Source organism: Mesoplodon mirus (assembly GCF_964341445.2).
Source record: "Mesoplodon mirus genome assembly, chromosome: 16".
NCBI classification, from domain to species: domain Eukaryota; kingdom Metazoa; phylum Chordata; class Mammalia; order Artiodactyla; family Ziphiidae; genus Mesoplodon; species Mesoplodon mirus.
Window position 1 is genome coordinate 9,876,023 of NC_138992.1, and position 24,852 is coordinate 9,900,874.

General features: G+C 42.3%; 1 long non-coding RNA gene across 1 annotated transcript in view; it reads right to left on the minus strand.

The window, feature by feature from the left end:
* LOC309792066 overlaps positions 1-22,265 on the minus strand; it is a 34,769-nt gene extending 12,504 nt beyond the window's left edge. The window contains exon 1 of the long non-coding RNA XR_014291600.1: positions 22,147-22,265. This is a non-coding gene — a long non-coding RNA (uncharacterized lncRNA). The remainder of the gene's footprint in view (positions 1-22,146) is intronic.
* Positions 22,266-24,852: the final 2,587 nt, after the last annotated feature.

Below are 24,852 nucleotides of genomic sequence, written 5' to 3' on the forward strand. Positions count from 1 at the left end.
ATTTTGCCCCATGCTATATCCCCTCTCAGACCACCTGGTTTTTAGTGTAACTGTGCAAGCTGCCCACATCCCATCTCAAGCCCCCCAAGGGTATCTCCTCTGTTTCTCTGCATTGGTGCTTTCTCCAAAGCCATGGAAAGTTGTTCAGCCCTTAGAGATGCAACCCACAAGTTCTAAGGTGTTAACGCCCTCAAGGCCAACCCTCAACCAACAGGGAACAGATGCCACACATAAATGCCCCAGAGGGATCATACTTAGGTACATTCTACCTGGTTCCTTTCAGAGTCCCCAGAGGAATACCCAGTTGCCCACAGTGGTAACCTGCCCATCAGTGCACACTCTACTGGCTTTCCCCTCTTTCCTGTTTCACTCTCCTTGGTCCCTCAACCTGGCTTTCTGGGATAACCTTCCAAGTGAACTCTCTCCAGTTCTGCTTTTGGGGGAAGCCAACGTAATTGTTCCTTCATCAGGCCACTTCTGCAGTATTTCTTCTGAGAGCTGCTCTGGAGATCCAGCCTAAAGCTGGCTCCTCTAGCAACAGTGACACTTTCGTAAGCAGTAATTTCCTGCATCAAATCTCTTTCTAATCAAAATCACTAAAGTGATTTTGTAGGCTGCACTTGAACCCTGACTGCTACAACATGGTTTCCATATTTGGAAAGTCCTCCCTCTGCCTGGCACTTGGAGAGGCAGAGTGGAGAGCTTCTAGTCTGACTTGCTTGGTTCCATTGCCAATGGAGCCATTTCTTCCCAGCAGATCAAGAAAACTGCAGCTATGGCTTCACCCTTCTTCAGGTCTAACGTATATCACTATCATTCTAATCTGGAGCTTTTCTTTTGCCTAGATAGCACCCATTTACTTGTTAAAACATCCTTTCATTCTCTACTCTTGTCTTCTTTGGTCAGGATAAGACCTTTGGACAATATTTACCAACAGGATAATTTTTAAGACATGAGTATACAATGGTTCATGAACACACCCAGTTTATGTTTTTCTCAAAGAGATGCAGGGATTTCAGTGGTTAAGACCAAATAATACTAGTGGTGAGGCATATGGTAAATGGGGGTGAGGCGAGGATATCTTTTTGCAAGTTAAAAGGTTGTAAATACATAAAAATACAATGAATATTATGATAAGCACCCAAAATTAACAAATGATATCATACTTCCTTCCAGTTTCAATTACTTTTTTAAAAATAAAAAAGATATGAAAATGTACAAATAAATTTGAAACCACTTATGTTACCCTCCCTATTCTAATTTATCTTCTTTCTCCAAAAGCACCCTCTGTCATGAATTTTATGTGGAACCTCCCAGTCTATATATACATAATTTTGTTATAAGATTAATGCATAAATATATAAAATAGGTTTTTTTTCTAATTTATGTAAATGATACATTATATTAACTCCTCTGTAACTTTCTTATTTTTACTCAACATTAAAAATTTTAAATCTATTCATATTGGAAAAGATAGATATATTTTATTTTTTCTAACTGCTATGAATGATTATATTCATTTTTCCACTTATCCATTGATGGGCAAGTAGACTGTTCTAGACTTACACTATCAAAAATTTTACTTCAGTGACTACCTTATATGACCCTCCCTTGAAAACATGTGTGAACATTTCATTAAGGGATATACTTATAATTGGATGCGCAAAGCATATTCTTTAGGGTCTGCACATATTCAGTTTTTCTAGATGTTGCCAACCTGTTTACAATTATACACTGTAGCAATGTATAATCCCATCAACAATATATGAAAGTTTTTGCTTCTGCCTACATTTGGGAACACTTGGTATTTTCAGAATTTTTAAATTTTGCCAAGCTTATGGGTATAAAATGGTATCTTATTTTGTTGTTTAATTTGCATCTCTGTGATTTACTGGTAAGGTTGAACATCTTGTCTTAATTTATATGTGAATATAAATTTTGGAATGCCTGTGCATCAATTATATGCGTGTTTCTGTTGTGTTGCCTGTTTTCTCTCGACTCATAGAATGTGTGTGTATGTGTGTATCCTGCATATGGTTTATCATTATATATAGTATATCCATTATCCTTTTGCTATTTAACAAACTAGCTAAAAACTCAATAGCTTAAAAGAATAAGTATTTATTACTGTTCACAAGACTGTGGGTCAGCTGGGCAGTTTTGTTGACCTGGGCCAGGCTCTGCTAATCTCAGCGGGGTATGCTCATGCATCTTGGTTGAATGGGGGGGTTGATTGGGAGATGGCTGCTCTAGGATGGACTCAGTCACACACCAGGTTGTTGTGTGGCTACCAGCAGTGGCAACAGATGTAAATGGGCCACAGGTCTCATCATCCAGTATGTTAACCCCCCTTGTTCACGTAGCACCCAGGCTTCCAGAATCACACAAGGCCTCTTAAGACCAAGGCTCAAAGTTGGCGTAGTGTCACTTCCAGAACATTCTCTTGGTCAAAGAGTGTCACAAACTAGCTCCAATTCAAGGGATAAGGACTCCTCTGATGGGAGGACAATGGGAGGGGTAAAGAATTGAGCACACTATTTAAGTCAATCTGTCACATGCAATGTCCCTCTTTACCTCTAGTAATGTTTACATATTTAACACACTTGTTAATAGTGGCCTACCTATTTAATATTACTTTATATTTCCCTACAAGGCTCAAATTTATTGAATATCTCTATCTTCCAAATAGGACAAGAAAGTCAGCATGTTTTAAATCCTTAGAACTGCCCCATTCCTATCTTTCATGGTATTACTGTCCAAAATTTTACTTCCATCATTTTAGTTAAATACAAAAAAGTTAGTGTGTGTACATGTGGAGATTCTACTCTACATAATTAGTTATTTACATATTTCACCAGTTTCTCTGTTCACGGTTTCTTCTTGCACCTTACGTCTTCCTGCCATGTTCATTTTTCTTCTTGACGAATGTTATCATTTTGTAGCTCTTTCAGCATATATGTGAGTCATAACTTCCTTTAATCTTTGTATGCCTGAAAATATCTTTAACTTTGCCTTTATGCTTGAGCAACTGTTTGATTTTCTGTATAATTCTGGGGTGATAGCTATTTTATCTCTGCATTTTGGCAGGGGATGAAACCCAAGTTTTATATATATTATATATATATATATATATATATATATATATATATATATATACACACACACGCACACACACACACACATATATATTTCAAAGTACAATATATATTACTTCAAAGCCAGAACAAATATATTATTCTCATGAAAAGGGTAAGTTTAATAATGAATTGATTATGGCTTCCCTGGTGGCGCAGTGGTTGAGAGTCCGCCTGCCGATGCAGGGGACATGGGTTCGTGCCCCGGTCTGGGAAGATCCCACATGCCGTGGAGCGGCTGGGCCCGTGAGCCATGGCCGCTGAGCCTGCGCGTCCGGAGCCTGTGCTCCGCAACAGGAGAGGCCACAACAGTGAGAGGCCCACATACCACACACACACACACACAAAAAAAAAAAAAATAATAATAATAATAATGAATTGATTAAAGGAAAATAATCAGTAAGGCAAAAATTATATGACATTACTAGAAAAACTTAAGTATGAGAAACACCTTGTAAGCCATCCTAAATTCTCTCCTCCCTCACCCCCCATGAGCCAGCTGCAGCCACAAATCCTCTGAGTGGATAAGCTAGCTGTACTCAAAATTACAAATATGGGGACTTCCCTGGTGGTCCAGTGGTTAAGACTTCGCCTCCCAATGCAGGGGGTGAGTACCATCCCTGGTGGGGGAACTAAGATCCCACGTGCCTTGCAGCCAAAAAACCAAAACAGAAAACAGAAACAATATTGCAACAAATTCAATAAAAACTTTTAAAATGGTCCACATCACAAAAAAAAAAGAAAAAAAACAAATAAATAAATTACAAATCTGAAAAAGGCAAAAGTTTAGATCTTCTCTTTCTACAGCCTTTTGCAGAATTCCCTGACACTTTGCAAAAGTGCTACCTTTATCACTTTCAGTTTAGGGAAGTGGTAAATGCAGGATCCATTTTAAAAGGAAGCAACTAGGAATAGTTGGTCATGGAGGCATGAGAAAATGGCTGAGATGTCTTCAAAATTCCTAAGGGGAGAATTCCCATTGGCAGGGACACTTGAACCTTTGCTCCATCGGTTTCGATTTTTAGAACTCCATTCTTCTCCCTTGCATGTGCTCTTCCAAAGAGCCTGCAGTTCAGATGCAACTCACTAGCCCCTCCACCCTTAATGCTATTAAGTGAAGCAGTCAGCGAAAATCTAATACCACATCTCCCCTGACACAGCACTATGTTAAACTCGATACCCAAACTTAAGCATTTCCTGTCAAACGTCCATATGCTCCCATTAACAGACCACATTTGTTTTGAGGCAAAGTCTAACTAATGCTCAGAACATTGTACAGAGTCAGTGTTCAGTGGGCAACTGTGCTGCTGGGGAGTGAACTGGAGGCTCCATTCTTTTTGGGCTGGTTTTCCGGCTGTAAAGTCAGAAGGGAGGGGAATTTGTCTTCCAGTTCCCAGACCTTGAGACTCCAGAGGAACGATGACTTCTCTTTAACCTCATCGACAAAGAGCAGGAGATTGGAAAACTTTTTTTAAAACTAGAACATCCATACTTAGGATAGAGGAAAATGGACACATTCATACATTGTTGAAAGGTGTGTAAATTCCCTTTCTAGAAAATAGTCTGGTACTATTTAAAAATACCATGCTTTCTCTCCCAGCATTTGCAATATTTGAGAGTCCAGTGTATAAGGACAAATTTATTTAAGGATATTTACAGTATAGTTATTTGTAATAGCAAAACACTGGAAACAACTTCATTCATCGATAGGGAATTGGTTGAAGAATCATTGTATCCATGCTATGAAATATTATGTAGCTGTTAGAGAGATATGTATGTGTTGAACGGGACGAATGTCCATGATATGTTATTAACTGGAGAAAAAGCTTTAAGTGGAAAAAAAGCAGGTTATAGAGTAGTGTGTAAAATATCCAATTTTCATTTAAAAAAGAAAAACTACATATACAAATACATAAAGGTACACATGCATACACACATATGAAGGAAGAAACACATATGCATATATGTAAAAATGCAGAAGAATACCTCCCCACACACAAAAACTATTAACACTGGTTAGCCTGAAGGAAAGGGATTGCAGAGAGGATAAGGAAAATTATTAACTTTTAAAATATGTTTCTTGTTTTGTTTGAATTATAATGAGCATGCATTATTCTTACGATGTAAAAGTACAGCAAGGTTATTTTAGTTGAGCACAAAATATTCTGATCCTATAATATAAATAGCTTAAATAATACTATCAACACCATCATTCTTTTTTTTACCACTGTGGCCTCCCCCGTTGCGGAGCACAGGCTCTGGACGCGCACGCCCAGCGGCCATGGCTCACGGGCCCAGCCGCTGCGCGGCATGTGGGATCTTCCCGGACCGGGGCACGAACCCGCGTTCCCTGCATCGGCAGGCGGACTCTCAACCACTGCGCCACCAGGGAAGCCCAACACTATCATTCTTAAATTGAGATTAAATCTTCGATTTAGTCATCCACCACTTCACCTACTGGGCACTGCATCCAGTCAATCTATATACGGTAACACTTGACTTGCACCAGGCACTGTGCTACATTCTAGGATACAGCAGGGAACAAAACAGACAGACACTGCCTACATGGACCTTACAGTCTACAAGGTGGAACAGACATTAAATTAGTAAAGCATATAAACAAATTGTGACCAGGGCTACAAAATAAAAATATGGGATACCGTGAGAGAATCATAGGGTGGGTAAGGAGCTGCTTGGACAGTGTGACCAAGGAAAGTCACTCTGAGGACATACGTAGACTGAGACCCAAAGGTTGGGATATAAACTAAAAGTTTGCCAAGAGCCGGGATGGGCATCCGACCAACTCCATGGCAGTGGGGTGGGAATGGAGGTTGTTTGCGAGAAGCATCTGCAGCTGGAAGGGTTTGACATACAAGGAACCAGAAGGCCAGAGGGTCTGGAGCCCCCTGAGCAAGGGAAGGTGGAATGGCATGAGGTCGTAGAGAAGGGCTAGATATCACAGAGCTATGCATGTCATGGGAAGGCGCTTGACTTTTGTTGTAAAGTACACAGGAAAAGTTCATGCAGAAGATTGCCATGATGGGATTTACGTTATGAGGCAGACACTGGAAAGCCAGTGATACGACCCCCAACTCTGAGGGTTCCTGTCAAATGGTGGAGACATTTAAACAAGGAACTATGGTGTGTGGTGCTATGACAGAGGTCTATGGAAGCACAGGGGAGGGAAGAACTACCTCTGCCCGGGAGAACCCCGGGAGGCTCCACCAAAGAGGTGGCATTTGATATGGGTTTTAAAGAATGATTAAGAGTTCACCAGGCTGGGGCCAAGATGAATAGGGATGGGAGTCAGGCAGAATGTTGCAGGCAGATAAAATAGCGCACAAAGATAGGGATGCTTACATAAGAACTTTGGGGGAAAAGATCTACATTTCATATAGCTAGAGAATACGGTAGAGGAAAAGGGAAACAGGAGGGAGGAGGTGGGCAGGGCCTTTGTATATAATCCTACTTTAGGGAATTTATCCTATAGGACACGTGGCTTTTGAAACAGACCTCTGTAATGATCGATTTTCATAACCACAAACTACGTTTCAATCCATCACTTTATGAACCTTTAACTGTGCCAAAAGAGAAGATGTCATAATTTTTGAATTGGATTTTCTGTCATATGGTAAATGTATGTTTAAGTCTATGAGAAGCTGCCAAACAATTTTTCAGAGTATTTGTACCATTTTAAACTCCCACCAGCAAAGCAGGAGAGTTCCATTGACTCCACTTCCTTGCCAACACTTGATATTGTCACTCTTTGTAATTCTAGTCCTTCTCATGGTGTATACACGTATCTCATTATGATTAATATTGAGCATCATTTCATGTGCTTTTTGCCCACTCAGATATATTCTTTTGTAAAGTGCCTGTTCGAGACTTTTACCCATTTTTTAAATTAATTTTTTATTTTATTTTATTTTTTTGGCTGCGTTGGGTCTTCGTTGCTGCACGCAGGCTTTCTCTAGTTGCGGCGAGCGGGGGCTACTCTTCGTTTTGATGCGTGAGCTTCACATTGCGGTGGCTTCTCTTGTTGCAGAGCACAGGCTCTAGGCTCGAGGGCTTCAGTAGTTGCGGTGTGTGGGCTCAGCAGTTGTGGCTCGCAGGCTCTAGAGTGCAGGTTCAGTAGTTGTGGCGCACGGGCTTAGTTGCTCCACAGCATGTAGGATCTTCCCGGACCAGAGACTGAACCCGTGTCCCCTGCATTGGCAGGCGAATTCTTAACCACTGCACCACCAGAGAAGCCCATTTTACCCATTTTTAATAGGAGTGTTTGTCTTTTTATTATTAACGTGTAGGAGTTCTTAATATATTCTGGATTCTTTTGTTTCACATCCAGTCTAATTCCATACAGAAGAATGAAAAGAAAAATGAAATTGACAGAAAATGGAGAAGTAAAAGAGAATGCAGGGAATTCCCTGGCAGTCAGTGGTTAGGGCTCCACGCTTCCACTGCAGGGGACATGGGTTCAATCCCTTGTCAGGGAACTAAGATCCAATAAGCCATGTGGCGTAGCCAAAAAAAAAGAAAAAGAGAGAGAGAGAGAATGCATATGTCTAGATTATCTAGCCTCTGTCTGCCAATTTGCTGGGCAGACTTCATGTGTTATTTAATTTTGTTCTCACAGTAGATCTTGTAAATTGGGTGTCATTGATCTCATTGAATAAATGGGGAAACTGGATCTCACAGGGGTTGAGAGACTGGGCCAAGATTACCCAGCTAAGATGTCGCAGAATCCAAGCCAACTAGAATCCATATGTCGACCCTTCGGGTGTTAAGAGGCTGCATCTCCAGAGGAACCTCGGTTCTCTCAAGATCCTGGGGTCAACGGGGTTAACATAACTTCTTTGAGCCCCTCCCTAAAGAAAGCCATTTATTCCCAAGTCCCAGCTTTAACTAGGAGATATTAATCTGCTAATGGCGCTTTCAAGTGAGGCACATGTCCAGCATCTTTCACCAAGGGACCATCTCTCTGTCTGTAGTGGCTTTCAAGGAGCTGCAAATCAATGCCTGTTACTCCATCTGTGAATTCTCTACCCTGAGTCAGTGGGCTCCAGTAGAGAAGCTAGTTTCTCCCCCTGCCATTAGCAGTAACAGGCGTCCGCAATCATACCCACGGAGGGAATCGGCCAGTCTTGTCCAACACTTGAGCCTCCTGAGTGCTGTGTGGGAGCTGGAAGGGAAAGACTCCAGCCAGATGAGGAACTGATGATAAAGTCCTTTTCTAAAGACACAAATCTAACAACCTTCAACCTCATGTTTAATGGCTGCTCATCGGCTACAGGATGATCACAACAACAACAGCAATGTATATTGCATCTAATACAACCTGCCATCAGTTAGACGTTGTACCATTACTTGTTTACCTCTAAGCAAGAAAAGATATCTGCCAATTAAATAATGGCACAAACTCCCTAGGATTAATTGGTCTCACCAGCATCTGGTTACTTTGAAATCTTTTTCATCTATTTTGAGGAATTTGTCAATTTCCATTACCATCAGTTGCAATGCTTGGTGTTTGACAGACAACCCTTTTGCATACATTGTGGTAAAAAAATATAACACAGTATTATCTCTTGTAGGTGTCTCTCTTTTTAGAGACTGTAAAGGCACTTGGTCCTTGTTTTGCAAATAAGTATAGAATTGTTGTTATGCCGCCGATGAATATTTGCTTCACTAATTTAAAATCTACCTCCTAGGGTAAGCTGGGACGAAGTGAGAGAGTGGCATGGACATATACACACTACCAAATGTAAAACAGATAGCTAGTGGGAAGCAGCCGCATAGCACAGGGAGATCAGCTCGGTGCTTTGTGACCACCTAGAGGGGTGGGATAGGGAGGGTGGGAGGGAGGGAGACACAAGAGGGAAGAGATACGGGGGGGCGATATATGTATATGTATAGCTGATTCATTTTGTTATAAAGCAGAAACTAACACACCTTTGTAAAGCAATTATACTCCAAAAAAGATGTTTAAAAAAATAAAATAAAATCTACCTCCTACTGTTCTGTATCCATGCCTTTCTGTAGATATAACAACTTTTTAATCCAATACCAAATCTTAGTGTATTCTTTTAGCTATATTCTAAATGGCGACTAAATCCAACACCCATTATTTCAACAACGCACATCATGCAGTTGAAGTCAGAACAACATGGACGTATACCCAAGTTCACACGTGCACAAAGATAAGCCTGTCATGGACTCACAGATATAGAGAACAAACTAGTGGTTACCGGTGGGGAGAAGGAAGGGGGAGGGGCAAAATAAGAATAGAGAATTAAAAGGTACAAACTACTATGTGAAAAAAAAACTAAGTAACCAGGATACACTGTACAACACAGGGAAATATAGCCATTATTTTATAAGAACTTTAAATGGAGTATAATCTATAAAAATATTGAATCACTATGCTATGCACCTGAAACTAATATACTTTAATAATAAAAAAAGAAGAAGATAACCCTGTCACATCTGCTGCCTGGTTGGCAGTGATTGTAAAGTCACATCCACCATAAGTCACATCCAACGTTTAGAGATGTGAGACTACAGAAGAAAAATGTGCATCTTGGAATCAATGAAATATAAGAATAAGCGCCAGCATTTACTGAGCACTTACCTATGCCAGGCATTTTTCTAAGTCTTTTTCAAGTCTAATAAATTTAATTTTCACCATAACCCTGGAAGGAAGGTACTATATGCCCATTTTATAGATGAAGAACTAAAGCCCAGAGGGACTGACAAACTTTCCCAAGGTCAAATGGCTAGTCAATAGCGGAACTAGTCCTCAAACTCAAGCAGTATTGCTGGTAAGATCACCTAACTGTGTGTTATATTGACTCTCTAATCTAAATTTCATATCAGTCCAGTACAAGGACCTGTGCACTTGGATCCTATCTATTCTCTGCAGCCTCATCTCACAGTTTCCATCCTTGAACTCTGCACTCCAGCAGTGCCTTGATCCACCTCCCCACCTGCTGTCTGACCCTTCTTGCCTTTGTTCACGATCTTTCTTCTCCGGACTCCTTCCCTTCTCTTACTTCCCCTGTCCGGCCCTCTCTCACCCTTCAAGACTCAACTCAGATGTTCTCTCCCTCTAGAAGCTCGCCACAATGGCTCCTCTCAAAACTTGAGTTTGGTGCCTGCTCTGTGCTTCTAGGATACTTGAACTTCCCTCTGTAAGAGCATTTATCACATCGCGTTTTCATTGTCCCTTCACTGAGCTGGCAGTCAATCAACATGCACTGGTCCAGTGTCCTGGCCAGCAACAGATCTGATTGGATGGACCTTGGCACTGGTGAGTCAGGGCCTTGTGGCTGCCACTCATCAAATGGTGCTGAAGCACCACATGTCCGTCTCTCCTAACTAACAAACACTCCACATCCTCATCACAGAGCCCTGCATCTGGCACATATGAGGCACTCAATAAATGATTATAGAAGTAAATTCAATTGAAATTTGCCCATGGTCCACAACAAGAAATCACAGAATGGATCTGTTCATCACCCATGCCTTGGGTGTTCAGGGAACCATCTTTGGAGAAACCACCCCATGCCCATTAGAGGGATCAGCATGAGGCAGGCAGAGCAACGTCTGAGAATCAGTAGAGGCTTCGCTGGTGTCAGCCACAGAGGGGAACCCGGGAGAGGCAACTGGCAGCCACCGCTCCTTCAATGTCAGAGCTGGGAGTGCCTTCAGAGACTTGACCTACCAATGTTAGGAGAGAGGAAACCAAGGTCCAGGGGAGGTAGTTCCCGGCCTAAGGCCCCTCAGGCAGCTGAGGCAGCGCTGGGACCACTCGATCCCATCACGTGCATCATCCACTCCACCCCACAGACCAAGAGGGCTGGCTGCTGAGCCTTTTCAGATTCAAAGATAAGAATAACAGCCGGTGGGTTCCTATAAGTAGACCAGGACTTATAAAAAGACCACTTTCCTCTTGGAAGACTGTTCCTTTGGCCAGGAGCTTACTTGCTACATTTAGGAAGAAGACAAATGAATCAGACAGAGTTAAAAATGACTTTGAGAGATGCGCATAAAGAAAGATCCGATGGAGTCTCTCAGGACGAGGTCACCAGCTAATAACCATAAAATCTGGCAGAAATCAGTCATCCTTGTCATGAAAGACAGGTGATAAATCTGTGCTCAGAAACGTAGAACATTGGGACTGGAGGCAGCACCAAGTATAATCAAAATGACAGGCAGTAGGAGCTCACCCAAAGGCACCTAGATTTGTAATCAATTAAAGAAAAAAAAGGAAGAATCCTGGACCTAAAAGAAGATTGTCAAGAAATCTCTAAAGGCAGGAGGGGTGGGGCAGACTGTGAAAACAAAATACTAACATTACTGTGCCCCTGCTTTGTGTTGGAAACTTTACATGCATTATTTGTTTACCCTTGGAGGGGTTCTATGAGTCATTATGCCCATTTCACAGATGAGGAAACTGAGGTTCAAAGAGGTAAAGCATCTTGCTCCAGGTCTCAAAGCAGGTCAGTGGTGATATCAGTTAGAGGTTGGTCAGGCACACTGAAAACAGTCTAGGTGTTTTAAGCTGAAAAGATTAGTCGTGTTAATCCTAATTAGACATCAGAAACTTACAAAACTTTTGGAGGAAACCGAGAAGTGAAAGCCAGGAGAGTGGCGGATGGATCTGCCCATCATTAGCTTTCAGGTTTGCCATTGCAGCTGGGTATAAAGATTGCCACCCAAAGATGAGGATAACGCAGGAAGACACTGTCGAGGTCATGCCTCCGCCAAAGCTTCAAATTTGTTAGGGAAATACAGAAGCCACGGCAGAGAATTTCACATCTACCAAAACTGCTGCCAGCAAATGCAAAATGGTTTCTATTCCCTTCTTCCTTCGTCTCAGGGAAACGCATTTCATTGGAAGAACCTAAGTCACATCTGGAACCATGCCGTCAGGCAAATAAAGGAAATATAGCTCCCAGTTTTCCAACCCCTACAATACAGGGAAGAGCATGGAAAGGCGTGGGAATGGTGCTGGGGAATCACAGATAAAATCCAGGACAGCACAGAAAGAGAAAAACAAATATCATATAGTAACGCTTATATGTGGAATCTGGAAAAATAGTACAGATGAACTTATTTGTAAAGTAGAAATAGAGACACAGATGTAGAGAACAAACGTAGGGATACCAAGGGGGGAAGGGAGGGTGGGATGAACTGGGAGACTGGGATTGACATATATACACTACTATATATACAATAGATAACTAATGAGAACCTACTGTATAGCATAGGGAACTCTACTCAGTGCTCTGTGGTGACCTAAATGGGAAGGAAATCCAAAAAAGAGGGGATATATGTATACGTATAGCTGATTCACTTTACTGTACAGCAGAAATTAACACAACACTGTAAAGCAACTATACTCCAATAAAAATTAATTTTAAAAATACCAAATACCAATCCATAACATCCATAAATAAATAAATAAATCCACTACAGCAGAGGTGCTGGAAACCACTCCAGTCTGTCTGATTCCAAAACTTATACTTTTTCGACCAACTATCCTTCTAACTTGAGGAAGAACAAGTTTTTAAAAAGTTAAAGTTTATTACAGGATGATAAGCAGCATCTGCATATTGCTTTCAAAAGAACAAACAGGAGTAAAGAGTTAAGTACTTTCTTCACTATTCACATTAAATCGTAGTAGAACTACTTATTGCCAAGACAGCTGATCTATACTTAAGCTGGCTGAAAAGAGTTTATGGATCATTAAAATTTACTGACACATGTGCAGGTATCTGTTCAGAAATCACTGAATCCTGAACTCCTGTACGTGGAGAAACAACTAAAAAATATTCCAATCTACTAACAACAAACTCTAATGGCATCCAAGCTTATAAAGTGATTTTTTTAGATGAACTGAATGTATTAAAGTGCTAGAAAAGCAGGTATCAGCAGTGCATGCAAAACTCAAGGCTCAAAACACACCATGTCTACGAGAAAAGAAGACAAGATCTATACGTTTTACTAGCCAACTTTTAAAAATACAGAGCGTTGCAGACCTACTAGAGAATGGACTTGAGGATATGGAGAGGGGGAAGGGGAAGCTGGGACAAAGTGAGAGAGTGGCATGGACATATATACACTACCAAATGTAAAATAGATGGCTAGTGGGAAGCAGCCGCATAGCACAGGGAGATCAGCTCGGTGCTTTGTGACCACCTAGAGGGGTGGGATAGGGAGGGTGGGAGGGAGGGAGACACAAGAGGGAAGAGATATGGAAACATATGTATATGTATAACTGATTCACTTTGTTATAAAGCAGAAACTAACACACCATTGTAAAGCAATTATACTCCAATAAAGATGTTAAAAAAAAAATACATAGCGTTGGGAATTCCCTGGTGGTCCAGTGGTTAGGACTCGGCACTTTCACCACCAGGGCCCGGGTTCAATCGCTGGTCGAGGTAATGAGATCCCACAAGCTGTGCAGTGCAACCAAAAATAATAATAATAATAAATACATAGCATTGACAAAAATGTATGCTTTTGAATTGCTTGTGAATTGGGGGAAATATTTAAGTAGGTTAAACCAAGGAAATAAATGGCGGAGAAGGTACAGTGTTTTATGAAACTAGAAATTTGATCGAGCTCCATGAAAGACAGGGGACCTGAGACTAGCCAGTGAGAGACTGCTGGGACGCTGACCTTGTGGTCTTTCTCTGTGACACAGACCACAGTGGGAAAATGTAGGTGCTATTTTGGAAAGTGGTTCCTGATCAAAGTTTAGGACGTGATTTTACGGGTATTATCACATTTGAAATTCACGACCGCCCTGCAAAGGATAAGACTACCTATTATCCCTGCTCCATGTCACAGGAGGTATGAGCCAGGAGTTCGGTCCTTGAGACAGTTGAACTGGCCCTTGGCACTACCGTGTGCTGATATCAGGCCCTCCGGAATCTCATCCCAGCTTTTCTACTTCCTTGCTGTGTGACCTTGGCCCAAAGTGTCACCTTTCTGGAATATTACCACTGACGTATTCATTTATCTGACAGAATTGTCATGAGGACCATCCGTGTCAACCCACTAACAAATCATCTATTCTGCACTATATGCTGAATTACATTAAAATCCTGCCTGTGAGGAATAAACTTGGATAAAGTGAAGAGAGCTATGCAAGGGCAAACTATTAGCATATCAACATATTTTCTTGGTATTTGCCTCTTTTTAATAAAAGCCAAATGGGGCTTCCCTGGTGGCGCAGTGGTTGAGAGTCCGCCTGCCGATGCAGGGGACGCGGGTTCGTGCCCCGGTCCAGGAAGATCCCACATGCCGCAGAGCAGCTGGGCCTGTGAGCCATGGCCGCTGAGCCTGCGCGTCCGGAGCCTGTGCTCCGCAATGGGAGAGGCCACAACAGTGAGAGGCCCGCATACAGAAAAAAAAAAAAAAAAAAAAGCCAAATGTAGGGGGAAATTTGGCTCCGTGTTCCAATTGACTTCATTCTTGTTGATTAAAACTATAGAAAAAGAGAGAAGGCTATGCCATGAAGAAACTTCAAATACAATGAGAAGGACGAAACATGAGCAGACAGGTCACATCTGGCCCTCTTTCCTCTCAACCTTTCCAGGGCCTATCATGGATGTATTAGTCAGGGTTTTCCAGAGAAACAGAACCAATAATATATATATATATATACACAGAGAGAGAGAGAGAGGAAGATATTTATCATAAGGAATTGGCTCATGGATTATGAAAGCTGAGAAATCCCCCGCATCTGCATCTGCAAGCTGGAGACCCAGGAAAGCCAGGGGTGTAATCAGTCCAAGTCTGAGAACCAGGAACACCAAGGGCAGAAGAAGCCTGATGTCCCAGTTCAAGCAATCAGGCAAAAAAGGCCAAATTCTTCCTTCCTCTGCTTTTTTGCTTTTGTCCAGCCTTCAACAGACTGGATGATACCCACTCACACTGGGGAGGGCAATTTGCAATGAGTCCACCGATTCACATGCTAATTTCATCCAGAAACTCCCTCAAAGACACACCCAGAAATAATGTTTAATTAAATACCTAATTACCAGTCAGGTTGATACTTAAAATTAACCATCACAGTGGCATTCATGGAATGTAGAATATAATGAAATACTGTCTTTTTTTTTTTTGCTACTATTTCATGATAGCTAGCCTGGTCTCTACAACTAGGCTGCAGACATCTTGAGGGCATAGACCTATGGAGGGCAATTAGTTTTATCTTGAGCACCAACTCTTCTGATGGGAGGGCCTTACTACTCAAAGTGTGGTCCATGGATGGGCATCCGCTGTGAACTTTTTAGAAATGCAGAAACTAGCACCCAACCCCATATCGGCTTACTTGGAATCAGCATTGTAACATAATGCCCAGGTAACTAATGTGCCCTGTGCCCTTTAAAATGTGATAAGTGCTGACCTTGAGAATGGTGTTAAGATTGTATGGTTCTCAGCTACAAAAGTACTTCAATACTTTTGTGACATCTTTCATGGCAAAAGGGAGCAAGAAGCAATTGGGGTCCCAACCTCGGCAAACACCAGGTCTTATACTTCAGTATCTCCAACATCACCTAACACATTTTTTTTTTTTTTGCAGTATGTGGGCCTCTCACTGTTGTGGCCTCTCCCGTTGCGGAGCACAGGCTCCGGACACACAGGCTCAACGGCCATGGCTCACGGGCCCAGCCGCTCCGCGGCATGTGGGATCTTCCCAGACCGGGGCATGAACCCGTGTCCCCTGCATCGGCAGGCAGACTCTCAACCACTGCACCACCAGGGAAGCCCACCTAACACATTTATGGACAGAATCTAAGTACAGTAGATTCTTGATACTCATATAATGACTCCATCTGAACCCTTCACTTATAACCAAGTTTAGACATATCATTAAGTCACATAGATATCACAAAGGCATATGATTTCTTCTATAGTATAAATGTAAGGGAATTGCTGTGGAATTCTTGGAGACAGAAAGTAGATTAAAGGTGATCAGGGGTTGCAGGGGAGGGAGAGGATGAGAGTTATTCCTTAATGGTTGTAAAGGTTTTGCTTGAAGTCATGAAAAGGTTTTGGAAACAGTAGTGATGATTGAATAACATTGTGAATGTAGTTTAATTATGCCACTGAATTGCACACTTAAAATGCTTTACCTGGAAATTTATATATGCATAAATATAATAAAAATTAATTTCAGAAAAGAGAGAAAGTTGCTCTGGGCCAGGGACATTGAAGGTAGGACAATATTAGGCTGGGATCTGTAGGCCGGTATTGAGTAAGGCTCAAAGGCTGCCTCCTACCCATTCCTGTGAGATCTCTAAGGCAAAGGGTGCAGAAAGGATAAGCAAGGCAAAGGAATATTTATTACCAGCCAATTGGATGCTTAGTAGCAACAGAAGATTTTAAAAGTGTCATAGGTCTTCCAAGGGAAGTGAAGAGTGACAACATGTAGGGGAACCAGGTGGCTGGAGACTGATGGAGCCTGCCACAAGCTGCAAAGAGTAAGAGACATGATCTGGCCGAGGGTGGGAGGTGCCCCAGGTGGACACAAGGGAACAGGGCCGAGGAAGCACAAAGCACGCTGGGCTTGGCAAAGGTTGCAGAAGTTACATCACAGGGCAATCTCACAAAGGGACCTTATGGTGATCCTGCAATCCCACTCCTGGATGTATATCTGGAGAAAACCATAATTCAAAGAGATACATGCACCCCAGTGTTCACTGCAGCACTATTTACCATAGCCAGGACATGGAAGCAACCTAAGTGTCCATCAACAGAGAAATGGATAAAGATGTGGCACATATATACAATGGAATATTACTCAGCCATAAAAAAGAATGAAATAATGCCATTTGCAGCAACATGGATGGACCTAGACATTATCACACTAAGTGAAGCAAGTCAGACAGAGAAAGACAACTATCATATGATATCACTTATATGTGGAATCTAAAAAAAAGGAATCATAATTTTTGACCATGATAAATCTCCATACATTGGCACTAGTCTAAAAATGATCTATTCCTTTCCCCTTTTGCAGGTGAGAAACTTTAGTCATGGCCTCAAAGCCTCTAAAGTGAGGCTTCCCAGGTGGCTAGTGGTACAACCTGGACGAGATCTCTTGTCTTCTGATTCCAGTCCCTTGCCCTCCACCATTCTCAGGCAAGAACCATGGCAAGGATGTCCACCTACTGCAAATTATTCATGAGAATCCCTCATTCCTGTGTCCCAGGATTTCTTGCAAGAGGCAATGACTTGCAGTTCGAAACCATCAACACAAGACATAGATCTTATTAAAGAGTAAATCTATTTACTAAATAGATTATTTATCACAAATAAATACTATTATTAAAGACCTTGGAAGAGTTTACTTTTATACTGCAGCCAACTATTTCTGTAGTCCTTTGAAAGCTAGCAATTATTATGGCCAAAGACCAAAGGGCCAGAACAAACAATTAGCCAATGCATGAATCTGGGCTCTGTTTAGTCTTCTTTTGTGAGGGATAATCATGTGTTCATTGAAGTGAGACCGTATGAGTCAATTATGTGTTGGCTGAGCAAAACCACTGTTTAGAAATTCAGAAGTTATAGTTAAAACATGTGTGCGCTTTTTTTTTTTTTCTAGTGGGAAGCAGCTGCACAGCACAGGGAGATCAGCTTGGTGCTTTGTGACCACCTAGAGGGGTGGGATAGGGAGGGTGGGAGGGAGACGCAAGAGGGAGGAGATATGGGGATATGTGTATACGTATAGCTGATTCACTTTGTTATAAAGCAGAAACTAACACACCATTGTAAAGCAATTATACTCCAATAAAGATGTTAAAAAAAATGTGTGGAAATTCCGACATGTTATCATTTATTTCTGAGGCTAATGGTTACTATGGGGATAATCATTTCAAACCAAGAACATCACCATCTTACCTTCAGCAATAAATAATGGATTGTGTACATAGGTGTGACCCTCAGTTTGCCGGGTCTGCAAAGGACTGAGAGGTTCCCTGGACGTGGGACTTTTGGTGGTAAAAGTCCAACTAACTGGGACAAGCTGGTCACCCCTTGTGTGCACCATGGGAATGTGTAGAGAGAAGTGAAATATGATCCTTTTCCTTAAAAACATTACAATAATGGCAGAGGTATTTTTACTCTTTTTTTTATATTGTTCTTTTTATTTTCCTTTTTTTTTTTTTTTTTTTTTTTGGCCATACCGTGCAGTATGTGGGATCTTAGTTCCCCGAGCAGGGATCCAACCCATGCCCCTTGCAGTGGAAGCACAGAGTCCTAACCACTGGACCGCCAGGGAATTCTCCGTATTTTTAACCTTAATGTATATGACCTTCTCTCTCATCATCCAAAGGCAACCATCTGCCTTCGCAAGGAAGTAGAGGGATGTGTGTGATTAGGACTCGTACTGCAGAAATGCAAAGAAAGGGAAAGCACATTTGGTATTCAGTTTTTGAATACTAAAATAGGACTTCCAAGACAATATTTTAAAAGCCATACTTTATAAAGATATAGTATATATTCCTTGAGCGCCAATGAACATATCAAGAACCAGACCTGGGGCTTCCCTGGTGGCGCAGTGGTTGAGAGTCCGCCTGCCGATGCAGGGGACACGGGTTCGTGCCCTGGTCCAGGAAGATCCCACATGCCGCAGAGCGGCTGGGCCCGTGAGCCATGGCCGCTGAACCTGCGCATCCGGAGCCTGTGCTCCGCAACGGGAGAGGCCACAACAGTGAGAGGCCCCGTGTACCGCAAAAAAAAAAAAAAAAAAAAAAAAAAAACAGACCTGGCTGATGTGAACACTGGGGTTTTTTCTAAGCAAGGCACAGAGAGTGTTCAGGATGTGACATGATGGATGTCCCACCTGACAGCAGATGGGGAAGTTGGTCATCTTTCTGACCCAGTGGAGAAAGGAAACTGAAGCAGGGGAGCAAGCAATCAGAAACATAAGCAATAGACATTCAGGTTGTTTCCATGTCCTGGTTATTGTAAACAGTGCTGTAATGAACTTTGGGGTACATGTGTCCTTTTGAGTTATGGTTTTCTCAGGGTATATGCCCAGAGGTGGGATTGCTGGGTCATATGGTAATTCTATTTCTAGTTTTTTAAAGAACCTCCATACTGCTCTCCACGGTGGCTGTGGAATCTAGAAAAATGGTACACATGAACCTACTTCCAGGGCAGGAATAGAAACGCAGACACAGAGAACGGACATGTGGACACAGGGGGAAGGGGAGGGTGGGACAAACTGGGAGATCAGGACTGACATATATACACCACCATGTGTAAAACAGATAGCTAGTGGGAACCTGCTATAAAGCACAGGAAGCTCGGCTTGGTTTTCTGTGATGACCTAGATGGGTGGGATGGGGGAAGGGGTGGGAGGGAAGTCCAAGAGGGAAGGGATATATGTATATATACAGCTGATTCACTTCATTGTACAGCAGAAACTAAAACAACATTGTAAAGCAATTATATTCCAATTAAAAATAAATAAATAAATAATTTTTTTAAAAGAAAGAAACATATGCAATGGATTCCACATCTAGAATTTCAAAATGGAGGACTCAATAGTTTGAAGGCTTTGCCAGACACCCCTGGTGTCCCAGCCAGCCCCGCAAAGTGGAGCAACCGCATCGATTAGATTGGTGATTCAGCACAGTTTGGCAGAGAAAAAGTCAAAATTAGGATTCCTGAGCTTCCCCCAGCCTTGCCCCACCCTCAGTATGGAATGAACACAGGAGTCTCCGCATTCTTGGCAGGGACATTGGAAGGTAACTGCACTGACAGCCCCAGGTGACCTCACAAAGTCAAGAGGTAAAGTGGCAGAGCCATATGGGCCATGGGGGTGGGCAGCCACACTGGGGGCAGGAAACAGGGCATGCAGCATGAGAGACAGAGAAAGACAGAAATCCCAAATTCAACCCCTGTACCTCAAGGTCACCAGTGCAAGTGACTGGAAACCATTCCAAAACATTCAGAGAGAACCAAAGGCAACCTCTGCCCACAGAGCCAAGATCTCCTTTCCCATGGCCACAAAGACACAGGAGTCCCTGTTCCCTACCGGGCGCCATCTTTGGGAGGGAAGGAGGTGAACACTGGATAATTGAGCATTTACCAAAATGCACAGCTTGGAAGTGAAAGAGATTGTTTTCACCAGAGGAGACTTAGATACAGTTTACTGGCAAATAAAATTCTTTCTACCCCATCTCACCCTCTCCTCTCTCTCCCAACCTTCTATCCTGTGCAGTAGGGGCTCATGAAGATTTCATCAATGATCGGAAACAAGGAAGCTCCTTTTCTTACACATGTAAGAAATGGTGTGAAATTTTTTCTGACCTCACCTCACAATGTATAGGTCAAAAAAGGATCACAAAGGGAATATGAACAAATCGCAAAGGAGGAATTATTTAAAGACAGATTATTTCATTACCTGTTGGGTGTGCCTTGAAAATAAAGGTGCAGGACAGGGACGTTTTAAGTTGAGGAAGATTCCTGAAGACCTAATCTTATCACTTCAGGGGTTAGGTTGTGCTGCAGTGACAAACAACCCCAACATTTCAGAACCACAGACGTTTATTTCTTGCTCTTGCCACTTGACTGTTGTGGGTTGGTGGGTCTGTGTTCTCCATACTGCTTCAGGGACCCAGGATAATGGAACAGCCACCATCTGGAACTTTGACAGTCACCACAAAGACAAAAAAAGCTCAAAGGGGTTTCAAGCTTGCAATTTAATGCTTCAGCCCCAAGTGCTAGCATCCACTTGTCCTCACAACTCATTGGTTGGTGCTAACCCCACGGCTCCATCCAACCCCAAGGGGGCCAGGAAGCTTAACACTACAACATGCCTGGAAATATCTGGCAAACCACAAGTAAGGTGAGACTTTGTTATTTCCTTATATGATGCTCTTTCAACATCACATGATTCAAAGTCAAATTGGCCATGTGTGTTAAGCCTATTAATTGGCTAAAGTTTTAATCAGCAGACAATAGTCTTCCTCCTTCATTCTGTCTCTGCTTCCAATAGAATGAGTTTATCCTCCAGAAAGCTCCTCGGGCAGTACCCACCCCCTCCCACCCCTGTCAGCCTGATCTGCCCAAACATGTCAGAATTTCCCCCAGTGGACACTGCTTAGGCTCAAACTAGGATTCTCTTTATCTTAGTTCTTAGTAATTTGTATTGTTCCACTTGATAATAGTAATACAAATATATGCTTTTTTTTAAAGTACTATATAAATTGCATCATGCCCAGACAGGAAAAAGCCACATAAAAATAACATTCCAGAAGACGCTACTATGATTTTCCACAGCTGAACACAGGAATCTTGACTGAAAACTTCAGAGAAGGTCTATCCAGTCTGTAACTTGGAGGGGATCTGTAACTTAAGATGTTATTATTAACCCAGATAGTAGTTGGGTGCTCAGAGGTTTATGTAAAATGAATTCAACTCCCCTCCCTAAGGTCTGTGGAGGCCCAGAGCCCTTTTTGTTATTTCTCTGACTTTCCAGAACTTTCTCTCTTGAGCCCCTCTCGTCAGTGCCTATATCTGCATTTGCTGTCACTGTATCAACCCATATCACTCAGATTCAAGCCTTTGTCAGGTCTCTATAAGATACCTACTCCCAGCAGACACTTGTGAGTTTATTCAAATTATGTTAAATATCATTAACTTTTTAAAATTAATTTTTATTGGAGTCTAGTTGATTTACAATGTTGTGCTAGTTTCTGCTATGCAGCAAAATGAATCCATTATACATATACATATATCCACTCTTTCTTAGATTCTATTCCCATATAGGTCATTACAGAGTATTGAGTAGAGTTAAATGTCATTAACTTTTCAATAAATTTGATATTAACTTCAATAATAAATAAAGATTATTTAAACCCACTGAATATTTGTGAGTCACAGGATAAGACAGGATCAGAATACACCACTGTTATCAGTCTTCCTGGGCTGCCATAGCAAAATGCCACAGACTGGATGGCTCAAACAACAGAAATGTATTACTCACAGTTTTGTTGGCTGGTTAAGTCCAAGGTCAGGGTGCCAGCATGGTCAGTTTCTGGTGAGAGCTCTCTTCCTGGCTTGCAGGCAACCACCACCTCCTTGCTGTGTCCTCATATGGCCTTTCCTACGTGCACACATCAGGGGAAAACATGGGTTAATACAGACAACCCACTTTCCCTAAAGCCCTGGTTATCATCCCACTTTGCCACAAGGTGGCAGTATTGGAGACCGCTGGTGCTTCCTTTCGGCCCTTAAAGCAATAGTGGGAAAACAGTGCAACCTTAAAACACAGCTAGTACTTGATAACCAACTTCCAGAGCTCAAACATAATAAATATTTTCCCATAAAGCAGAACCTGCCAGGAGTACTTGATGTGCTTTATAGCCATGTATTACATGATAAAGCGACTGAGCCACTTGCTAGCTCCAGAGCAGCGCTCTGGAGAAGGAGGGAAGAAACGATTTGATTTATGTAGAAAAGGAGAAGCAATGGTAGGAGTAAAGAAGAAACTGTATGGGATGTAAACATTAAAATAAAAGATTTGACATTAAAATTGTGGCCAGTAAAAAGGAATGAGAGTCAGAAATCTAGTCCCATTAGACAGAGAATAGACTGGTTGTTGCCAATGGGGAGGCGGGTGGGAGAGGGTTGGGTTGGGAGTTTGGGATGAGCAGATGTAAATTAGTATACATGGAATGGATAGACAACAAGGTCCTATGGTATAGCACAGGGAATTATATTCAATATCTTGTGATAAACCATAATGGAAAAGAATATGAAAAAGAACTTATACGTATGTATAACTGAGTCGCTTGGCTGTACAGCAGTAATTAACACAACATTGTAATTCAACTATAATTCAATTTTTAAAAAACCTTTTTTTTTAAGACATCTAATCCCATTATGTTTGGGAATCAACCTGTAATAAAGCCCAGCATAAAAATATCTCTTTAGTATATGGAGTCAGATATGCTGCAGATTGTTCATTTGTGAATTAAGCCAACAAGTATTTACTGAGTATCTTCCGTGCACCAGGTGCAGGGTTGGAAACATCATGGGATAAGGTAAAAAGAACAGCAGGATTGTAAACAGCAAGGCGGAAGCATCCAGGGAGGACCAGGAAGGCTTCTCCAGGGAGGTGACATTTTAGTTGAGCCCAGGGAAGTTGGCCTGGCCTGTCCTGATGAGCGGAAGGTGGTGGGTCACAGGAAAGGGGCCTTGGAGAGGTGTGAGAGAGGCAGGAAAATAATCCAGATGGAAAGAGCAAATGCCCAGGGGTGAGAATACTCTGTTGCAATAACAACATCCTATTCAGAAGACAGGAGAGAAGCTGACAGGGAAAGTGGCCAGAAAACCAAGCAGAGCTGCATTTGCCAAGAGAGCCTGAACGCTGCCGGTGATAGAAATCACCAAGGCCTTTCAGACCCAGCTGGTACTCTTTAGAGAGGTCTAAACACTCCTGAGGATGGACTGGGGTAGACGGAGAGGTGGAGAGGCCAGCCAGTGGGTGTTTGTCCTGGCCCAAGTGGCCCACAGTGACCTTGACAGTGAGGACGGAAAGAAAGTACAGATTCAAGGATATTCAGGAGGCCAGTAGAATGCAAAAGAGAGCAGATGCCAGAGACGTTCTGTTTTCTAGCTTGGGAAGACGAGGAAGAACAAGGTTCTTGAAACCAGAGGTAAACCAGAGGTTGTGGTTTATTACAGTGAAAGAGTCCAGGAGAGCTCCAGCCGTGCCATCTCAGCAGCCCTCTCCCTGTGGACTCCTGCAAACAGTGCTGACTCTCCCAGTAATGATGTGGCAACACTCACAGAGCGTTTGGAACCAGGGGAGCTCCCCTGAGGACCTTGAGGGTTCATCACCTAGACATGGCTGACAGCCCTTTCGCTGACCTTAGTCTCCTTCTCTTGGCCGATTCTGACCGGTATCCTTTCACTGTAATAAACCACAACCGTGAGTATACCAGCTTTTCTGAGTTCTGTGAGTCCTTCTAACAAATCACTGGACCTGGGGGTGGTCTTGGGACCTCCCCACCTGCACAGGTAGAGAACACAACACTAATCACACACTGGAGACCCAGTCGGAATGAGGATAATCATGAAAGTGACCCGGCACTGTCCCAAGAGCTTAATAGGCGTTATCTTTTATAATCCTCAAAATAATCCATCAAATAGGAATAATTACTTCCATGTTATAGATGATACTGAGTCTCTCATATGTGTGTCCTAATGGATAAATCAAACACCTTGCAGTTAGGAGTCTAACCAGATCTGACTTCAAACAGATGTTCCCAACATTAGGCATATAATGAAGTAGAAGGGTAACTATTTTTAATATTTTAAAAATAATTATTTTAAAAATAATTAATACTTTAATAAGATTTTGTTTTGTTTTGTTTTCTGGTCCCGAACTTCCTTGTACCTTGTGGTTCTTTCCCTGCATTTAAGCAGCAGGTAAACATTCAGTGTTTAGGGGCTCAGGGAAGAGACGACCAAGGAGAATGCAGACAAAACAAAAGAAGCAATTTTGAGTGTTCAGGGTTTAAAGCCCAAACCCCAACAGAAGCATCAGAAGAATTCGTGGTAAGGACAGGTTATGCTTTGGTTTCACTGACGCCTCCTGAAGCTCGCCTGGGCTGGGCTAAGGATAGAGTTGGGGTGCAGGGACCTTGGGTCCTGCCACCACCCCTGCCAAGCTCGGGGCGGGGGG